The sequence below is a fragment of the Coregonus clupeaformis genome, chromosome 10 (genome assembly GCF_020615455.1).
Source record: "Coregonus clupeaformis isolate EN_2021a chromosome 10, ASM2061545v1, whole genome shotgun sequence".
In the NCBI taxonomy this organism is placed as follows: Eukaryota; Metazoa; Chordata; class Actinopteri; order Salmoniformes; family Salmonidae; genus Coregonus; species Coregonus clupeaformis.
In genome coordinates this window covers 61274381-61282832 of record NC_059201.1, presented here as the reverse complement: position 1 = coordinate 61282832, position 8452 = coordinate 61274381, and the positions used below count along the sequence as shown (strand labels likewise).

The 8452-nt window shown below is 43.5% G+C and overlaps 1 long non-coding RNA gene across 4 annotated transcripts; it reads right to left on the bottom strand.

Moving 5' to 3' along the window:
• LOC121576046 lies at positions 1-7417 on the bottom strand. Of its 4 annotated transcripts, none has more exons than XR_006002416.1 (7): positions 7221-7417; positions 7077-7119; positions 5341-5429; positions 5132-5230; positions 3256-3386; positions 2825-2981; positions 1-385 (listed from the first exon to the last, which is right to left on the bottom strand). It is a non-coding gene; the product is annotated as an uncharacterized LOC121576046 (long non-coding RNA). The 4 variants fall into 4 exon arrangements; XR_006002417.1 differs by having other exon boundaries at positions 5341-5409; XR_006002415.1 differs by having other exon boundaries at positions 7299-7417.
• Between the last annotated feature and the right edge of the window lie 1035 nt (positions 7418-8452).

The following is an 8452-nucleotide window of genomic DNA, read 5'->3' as shown; positions in this document are numbered from 1 at the left end:
GAAAGTAAACAGACAACTAAGAAGAAGGACATTGTGACTTCTTGTGGACAATCTGAGCCTTACATATAAAAGGCAGTCCGAAAGAGAACCTATGACGTGTACCTATGATGAAAATTACAGGCCTCTCTCATCTTTTTAAGTGGGAGAACTTGCACAATTGGTGGCTGACTAAATACTTTTTTCCCCCACTGTATATTTTTGTTCAGTGTAGATGGAACATATTCCCTTTTGCTTACAAGATGAACCGCTATGGTGACAAATATTTACCATCTAAACCATGTGTGACCGCTCACCTCACTGGCTGCAGAAGTGTTCTTCCTAACCAGTCCCTCAACAGCTCTCTGACTGATCTCCACCCTCACTGGGTCCTCAGAGGAGAGGAAGGCTGGGGAGAGATGTAGGGATGGAAGGATGAATGGATCAATTGTTGATAAGCTTAAAATGTCCATCTCCCACCCAAGGAGAGACATACAATGCATTCGGAAAGTATTCAGACCCCTGGTCTTTGTCCACATTTTGTTATGTTACAGTCTTATTCTAAAATGGATTAAATAGTTTTTTCCCCTCATCAATCTATAAAAAATACCCCATGATGACAAAGCAAAAACTGGTTTTTAGATTTTTTTGCAAATGTATTAAAAATAAAAAACTGATCACATTTACATAAGTATTCAGACCCTTTACTCAGTACTTTGTTGAAGCACTTTTGGCAGTGACTACAGCCTCAAGTATTCTTGGGTATGATGCTTCAAGCTTTGCAAACCTGTATTTGGGGAATTTCTCCCATTCTGCTCTGCAGATCCTCTCAAGCTCTGTCAGGTTGGATTGGGAGCATCGGAGGAATTGTCCGTAGAGCTCCGAGACAGGATTGTGTCGAGGCACATATCTGGGGAAGAGTATCCAAAAAATGTCTGCAGCATTGAAGTTCCCCAAGAACACAGTGGCCTCCATCATTCTTAAAATGGAAGAAGTTTGGAACCAACAAGACTCTTCCTAGAGCTGGCCGCCTGGCCAAACTGAGCAATCGGGGGAGAAGGGCCTTGGTCAGGGAGGTGACCAAGAACCTGATGGTCACTCTGACAGCGCTCCAGAGTTCCTCTGTGGAGATGGGAGAACCTTCCAGAAGTACAACCATCTCTGCAGCACTCCACCAATCAGGCCTTTACGGAAGCCACTCCTCAGTAAAAGGCACATGACAGCCCCGCTTGGAGTTTGTCAAAAGGCACCTAAAGACTCTCAGACCATGAGAAACAAGATGTTCTGGTCTGATGAAACCAAGATTGAACTCTTTGGCCTGAATGTCAAGCGTCACATCTGGAGGAAACCTGGCACAATCCCTACGGTGAAGCATGGTGGTGGCAGCATCATGCTGTGGGGATTTTTTTCAGTGGCAGGGACTGGGAGACTAGTCAGGATCGAGGCAAAGATGAACGGAGCAAAGTTCAGAGAGCTCCTTGATGAAAATCTGCTCCAGAGCGCTCAGGACCTCAGACTGGGGCGAATGTTCACCTTCCAACAGGACAACGACCCTAAGCACACAGCCCAGACAACGCAGGAGTGGCTTCGGGACAAGTCTCTGAATGATTTTGAGTGGTCCAACCGGATCGAACATTTCTGGAGACCTGAAAATAGCTGTGCAGCAACGCTGCCCATCCAACCTGAGAGCTTGAGAGGCTCTGCAGAAAATAATGGGAGAAACTCCCTAAATACAGGTGTGCCAAACTTGTAGCATAATTCCCAAGAAGACTCGATGCTGTAATCGCTGCCAAAGGTGCTTCAACAAAGTACTGAGTAAAGGGTCTGAATACTTATGTAAATGTGATATTTCAGGTTTTTATTTTTAATAAATTTGCAAACATTTCTAAAAATCTGTTTTTGCTTTGTCATTATGGGGTATTGTGTGTAGATTGATGAGGAAAAAATAACAATTTAATCACTTTTATAATAAGGCTGTAATGTAACAAAATGTGGAAAAAATCAAGGGGTCTGAATACTTTCTGAAGGCACTGTAAATGATCAGTATTTCAATATTTTATTTGGACGGGCAAGGAGGTACGGTAGGGCGGGCCAGGCCCCCTAAGGCCTGCCAATAACAACGGCCCTTCCCTCCAGACAGTCTCGGAGGTAGCGAGGTGGGCGGCTTGGCTCATCTCCTGGTTAGCTGACTTATTGTAGGAAGTGAGCGAATCATCACTGGTTCATATACACACACACGACAGAGACATAGAGCCTAGTTAATACAATACTACTATAGAGAGAAATGGAAATGGCGTCTTTTTGTAGGCTCTAACCGCCATGGTTCGTTGGACAAAGCCTACGGGGAAATGAATGGCGTTTTTGTATAAATGCCGAAAATAAGATCGGTGGTAAACACAGGCTTAGGAGATCTTATATGTTTTGTTATGAGATCATCTTTATCAGCCAAAGTCACTGTGAATTTTGAAGCATTTATGTAATCATAAAAAGCACATAAAGGCTTCATAATTCATGAAGGTCATGTTAACTGACTGATTATCTCATAGAACAAAACGTATAAAATCTCCTAAACCTGTGTTAACCTCAGACCTTATTTTTGGCGTTTATCACAAAACCCTATTCTTTCCCCATAGGAATGTCTGAACAAACGCATGTCCGTTTTTTAGGACTACAAGCTGGCGAGCTCTATATCATGCTTTCTTAAGTGCCCGTGGGAAGCTTCATTAAGTTGTAATGATTTGAATGAAATATAAAACTTCAGTTTCACAGACATTATGTTAATACATGTAGTGTATAAAAACCGGTATTAGAGTGTTATAGGTTTGATTATGATAATGCCATCTCTTACCTATCCAGCTTGAGTCTGGGTCCGTTCCTGGGTTGGTACTGCCTGAGAGGGTGCAGTCTGCCCTTTGACCTCTTGAGGAAGATCCAATCTGTCATCAAGCGGCTCTGTTTCTTCATTAGACAGTGGACTCATCAGTGAGAGCAGCTCCTTGGTCATCCTGAGGGAAAGAAACACATTCCCTGTGTCCTACACAGAACTCATAACAAGGCAGTCAGCCTACTGTAGGGGTGCACCTCAACAGTAGCTTCCTCCATCTCCTTTCTTTCATTTGCACTGATCTGAACAGCAGATAGGTGAAAGCATTATGGTATTTGTTTTCACCTGTCCAGTTAATTCAGATCAGTATAAGCGGAGAACAGAATATAGTGACAGTGAGCCACTTTAGACTATTGAGATGCACCCAAAACCTTGGGTAAGGTTCCATACTGTACCTTGAATTTGAGCTTGGCTCTGTTGATGTACATGCAGGAGCGGAGACACTCCCCCATCACCATGCCCCTCACACACACTACGCTGCTGTCCAGGTGGCTCTGCATCCCTCCCGGCATGAACTGCTGCAGCTCTGACAGGGGCAAGGACACGAGGGTTGTGATCATTAAGCACCAAACAGAAGAAAACGGACGTCAACAAGGCGGGACTACACGGACACTTCCCATAACAAAATGCTCAGTCGTTTTCCTAGGATTTTTTAATTTTTTTTCTCAAATGAATACAACCCAGAGGCGGACAGGTCAGAAAGTAGTGTGACAACACTGTGCCGTAGTGTTGGGGGTGTCCCTGAGCGTAGCTCCTATAGCTCTGCATCACTCAGTAGCAGTGGCGGCTCCTGAAAAAATTCTCAGGGGGGGCAATTTTTCTGATGATTTAGGTGACCTACACACATTTTAAAAAAGATATGTCCAGCAACAACATGAAGACAGGGGCAGCATATAAGTCAATACCAGAAGCATTTATTGACTGATCTCAAAAGTGTTGGCTTACCAGGGTTGGTGGAGCCCTCAGTTTCATCTTTGCCTTGCAAAGCTAACTCAAACACTCCGCAAAACTTCACACACTGGATTAGCCGGCTGAGGATGTGGCGGTTCTTGCTAATGTCGTAGTAAATATATTTGTTATAGTGAATATGGAATATGATATGTTGAGTAAAATGTTGTGCTAAGATCTATTTAGGTCAGGAGCTGGTTATAAGTTCTGTTCCTATCCAATAACAATGGACAAAAGGGTCCTATCTTGTCAGCCTTGTCAGTTTCAGTTCTCCAGTAAACTTGTGATTATCAACACTAACCTCATCGTTGTGGCGGCGGACAGCTAGCCTGTATCCCTCATCCAGTTGAGTGGGAATGTTCACTCTCCCCAAAGCAGACAATCTCAAACAGCTATCCATGTGGGTCTTTGACAGCTCATGTTTCTTAATCTTTCCTGAAAGATGGTGCATGTCCGTTACACACCAGTCGCTGTCCAAGCGGTGCTGTCTGCCGTGCCGCCTTCAGGGTGAAAGAGTAAGCAGGGGGTAGCAGAAGACTGCATTAGCTACATCGCAGCCTGCTAGCCAGGTTTTTCGTTCGTACCAATTTTTGGAAAATCCTCGGGTGTAGGACTTCCCCCCTTTAGTAGAAACCTGTTGAATTATTAAATTTGGTCTGGGAGGTCCTAATTGTTTCGTTGCCAATTTATCTTCATTTGTTCGCCGACAAAAAGGAACTTCTTTCAAAGACACAATCGAGTTGCACTGAAGCCTAGCCATTTTGATAGAAGTAGTGAATTGATTGACGCTGCTACCCGCTCTTTTCTTAGTTACGTTCATGGTTATATGTTACGTATGACGAAAGCGCGTAAGTGCAAGCCCTCAGAAACCCATAGAGATTGTATTGAAAGCTCTGATATTTGAAAAAAATAGATTTTACATGGGAGTCTATGACAGACTTCTGGGCGATTTTCAACCTGACTGAAATCGCCCCCAAAAAGGGGGGGCCATTTGAAGCACGACTTTAGCCTGATTGGACATTTAGTGGCACTGTGGCAGATCAGACGTCTAGATTACAACACTGATAACTACTGTTGCCGTGATATAATTGATTAGAAAAAAAATCCCTTCCTTTTCCCGTTTGGCAGTGCGTCGCCCATATCGCCCTATTGAACACACCGCCCCTGCTCAGTAGTCCCACACAGCAGCAGAGCACAGCTCACATTCAGCTGCTGCTCCAGAGGGGGTTGGCCCAGGCCTGGCACAGCGACCGCAGCACCTAGACACACGCATAAATAAATACACTTGCCATCACAACACTAAAGACTTTGTTGTACACTCACCTGTATAAGTAGTGGACTCTCCCTGTCTGAGCCAGGTAGCCCAGAAGAATCCTCAAAACACGAGTCTGGGAATGAAGTTGAAGACTTCAAACACTAACCCTGGAGAAAGAGACAATTATGTAACATGTAACTCTTCTGATGAATGGAAAAGTGTTGCAGTTGACACTCATCAATGCAGGACAACACATGTTGAATGCAGCCTTGCTTACCACTGTGTCCCTGAACACAAGCCTTCCCCAGGGCATGGGCCACAAAAGTCAGGGAGCGGTCTTTTCCATCTGGTAACAGTATGTTGACACTGAGTGACACACGATAACATACGTTTGATGAAGAGAGTTAAAGTTAAAACAGCCATAAATAGACCCTTAATCAGAATGTACTATACTGCATTCAATAATTTATATATTCTGCATTGACGTAAACCTCTGAGCCTGACAGGTTCTCTCCAGCGCAGTCTAAGGATGTTTATAAAAGCCAATTAAATGCTTAGACATCCGAAGCCACTCCTGCGTTGTCTTGGCTGTTTGCTTAGGGTCGTTGTCCTGTTGGAAGGTGAACCTTCACCCCAGTCTGAGGACATGAGCAGGTTTTCATCAAGAATCTCTCTGTACTTTCCTCGTTCATCTTTCTCTCGATCCTGACTAGTTTCCCAGTCCCTGCCGCTGAAAAACATCCCCACAACATGATGCTGCCACCACCATGCTTCACCGTAGAGATGGTGCCAGGTTTCATCCAGATGTGATGCTTGGCATTCAGGCCAAAGAGTTCAATCTTGGTTTCATCAGACCAGAGAATCTTGTTTCTCATGGTCAGAGTCTTTAGGTGCCTTTTGTAAAACTCCAAGCGGTCTTTCATGTGCCTTTTACTGAGGAGTGGCTTCCGTCTGGCCACTCTACCATAAAGGCCTGATTGGTGGAGTGCTGCGGAGATGGTTGTCCTTCTGGAAGGTTCTCCCATCTCCACAGAGGAACTCTAGAGCTCTGTAAGAGTGACCATCGGGTCCTTGGTCACCTCCCTGACCAAGACCCTTCTCCCCTGATTGCTCAGTTTGGCCGGGCGGCCAGCTCTAGGAAGAGTCCTGATGGTTCCAAACGTCTTCCATTTAAGAATGATGGAGGCCACTGTGTTCTTGGGGACCTTCAATGCTGCAGAATTTTTTTGGAACCCTTCCCCAGATCAGTGCCTTGACACAATTCTGTCTTGGAGCTCTACGGACAATTCCTTCGATCTCATGGCTTGGTTTTTGCTCTGACATGCACTGTCAACTGTGGGACCTTATATAGACAGGTGTGTGCCTTTCCAAATCATGTCCAATCAATTGAATTTACCACAGGTGGCCTCCAATCAAGTTGTAGAAACATCTCAAGGACGATCAATGGAAACATGACGCACCTGAGCTCAATTTAAGTCTCATAACAAAGGGTCTGAATACTTATGTAAATAAGGTATTTCTGTGTTTTATTTTAAATAAATTAGTTAACATTTCTAAAAACCTGTTTTCGCTTTGTCATTATGGGGTATTGTATGTAGATTGCTGTGGAAAATGTTTTATTTAATCAATTTTAGAATAAGGCTGTAACGTAACTAAATGTGGAAAAAGTAAAGGGGTCTGAATACTTTCTGAAGGCACTAGTTTAACTTTGTCACTGAGGGTGCTCACAGACACATGCACACAGAGAGGGGGTGAACGTTTAAATAAAATGTGGACCCGTTTCATGATTTTGCTCAATGAAAACATGTTTGACTCACTAACTAACTAATACAAATGGTGCAGTAATGAAATGTATCACGGCAGAAAAGTGCGTGCTGGCGCACCAACAGTAGGTACATTTAACTAGCCAACCTGATTCCCTCTCAGCGCCATATTAAGCCCCTCTTATGAGCTAGCTAGTTTATGACAGGGCACGTATGCTCGGACAAGCATACCCAAGTGCAGTGCACCTACCCGTGACATTTCCCCATCTTTTCCCGCGACGATTTAAACCCCCCTGGCAAAGAAAAAGTAGGTCTCATACAGTGTAACATTCAAGAGTACAAATACAAAATATCACGACTAAGTGCATATTTAATGATATAAAGACTGCCTCACTTCTACATGTGACCAAATGTCCAGTTTAAATTATTAACTCGCACCGACCGGCTCCTACCAGCTCCTCACTCCAGTTACCTCGTAATTCGCTCTCCATTTAGGGTATGGACGTTAGCGTTTATTGATTTTGTTGCCATGACACCCATACCTACGAAAACTAACGAGGATCAAATGAAGAAATTCGTTTTGCTGCTGGTAGACAGAGATCCTTAGCGGAAATGAGAATGCGTTTCTCAACTGGCGGATTTGGAATCATATGCAGACATTGCGATGCGATTCAAGATCAATAAATGGATTCACATTAAACACACATTAACACATTCAACCAATAATAATGAAATGCATTACAAATTATTTCCATTTGATTTGATTCCCTCTTGTTTAAATGCCATTCATGCTGCAGTAGACACATTTTCATGGAGCAGTAGATGGCAATATTTCCCTGATGAGAAGCTGACACCCTAAGCAGGTCAGTGCAGTTCAAATGGTAGTTAAAATATCGATTTCAAATTGTTATAAATTCAGTTGTTATGCACCCATAAAATTACAGGCCGTTTTCAGTCATATTATGCCTATGTCAGAACATCTGACAACTTGACAAGTTACATGTCATCAACAAAAATATATATTTTATGAACATGTTGTGGATATTTCCATGAAGCCACCGTAATTCAATCAATATAGGGTATGCAATATATTGTTATTATTGTGGATCTCATGTTTTCAATACCGCAAGCTAGCAGTCAGGCTAATCTTTGGCTAAATTTGGACCAAAAGGGATGGACTAAACATGGGATGACTATATTTGGGCGAAATAGTGGCCAGGACAGACCTGATATTGCCAATAATTCAACGTCCATGGACGTCACGTGATGAGTGGGCTTCTTCAAAAACTGCATGACCTTTGATCACATGATTTTTGTAAAGTTCATGCATTCGATATGCAGGCGCAAATCGGACAATTTTATACCCATAATGCAACACACTTGGAAAGGCAGACAACATGTATCCGCTCGAACGTGCCCATTTCCATTCAATAACCCGCATAGCAACTGCGATTTCAGAGCCAATCACTTTGGGGCTCCGTGTGACGTCTTGTTTGTTGACACGTTTATTAGCTAGCCACCTGTGAATCGTCATTGCAGTAGGGGAACATCATTCCGTGTACTGTCAGCCAGCCTTTTCTGCCTAGAAACACACAACTAACGGAACATCGACACATACGGATCTCG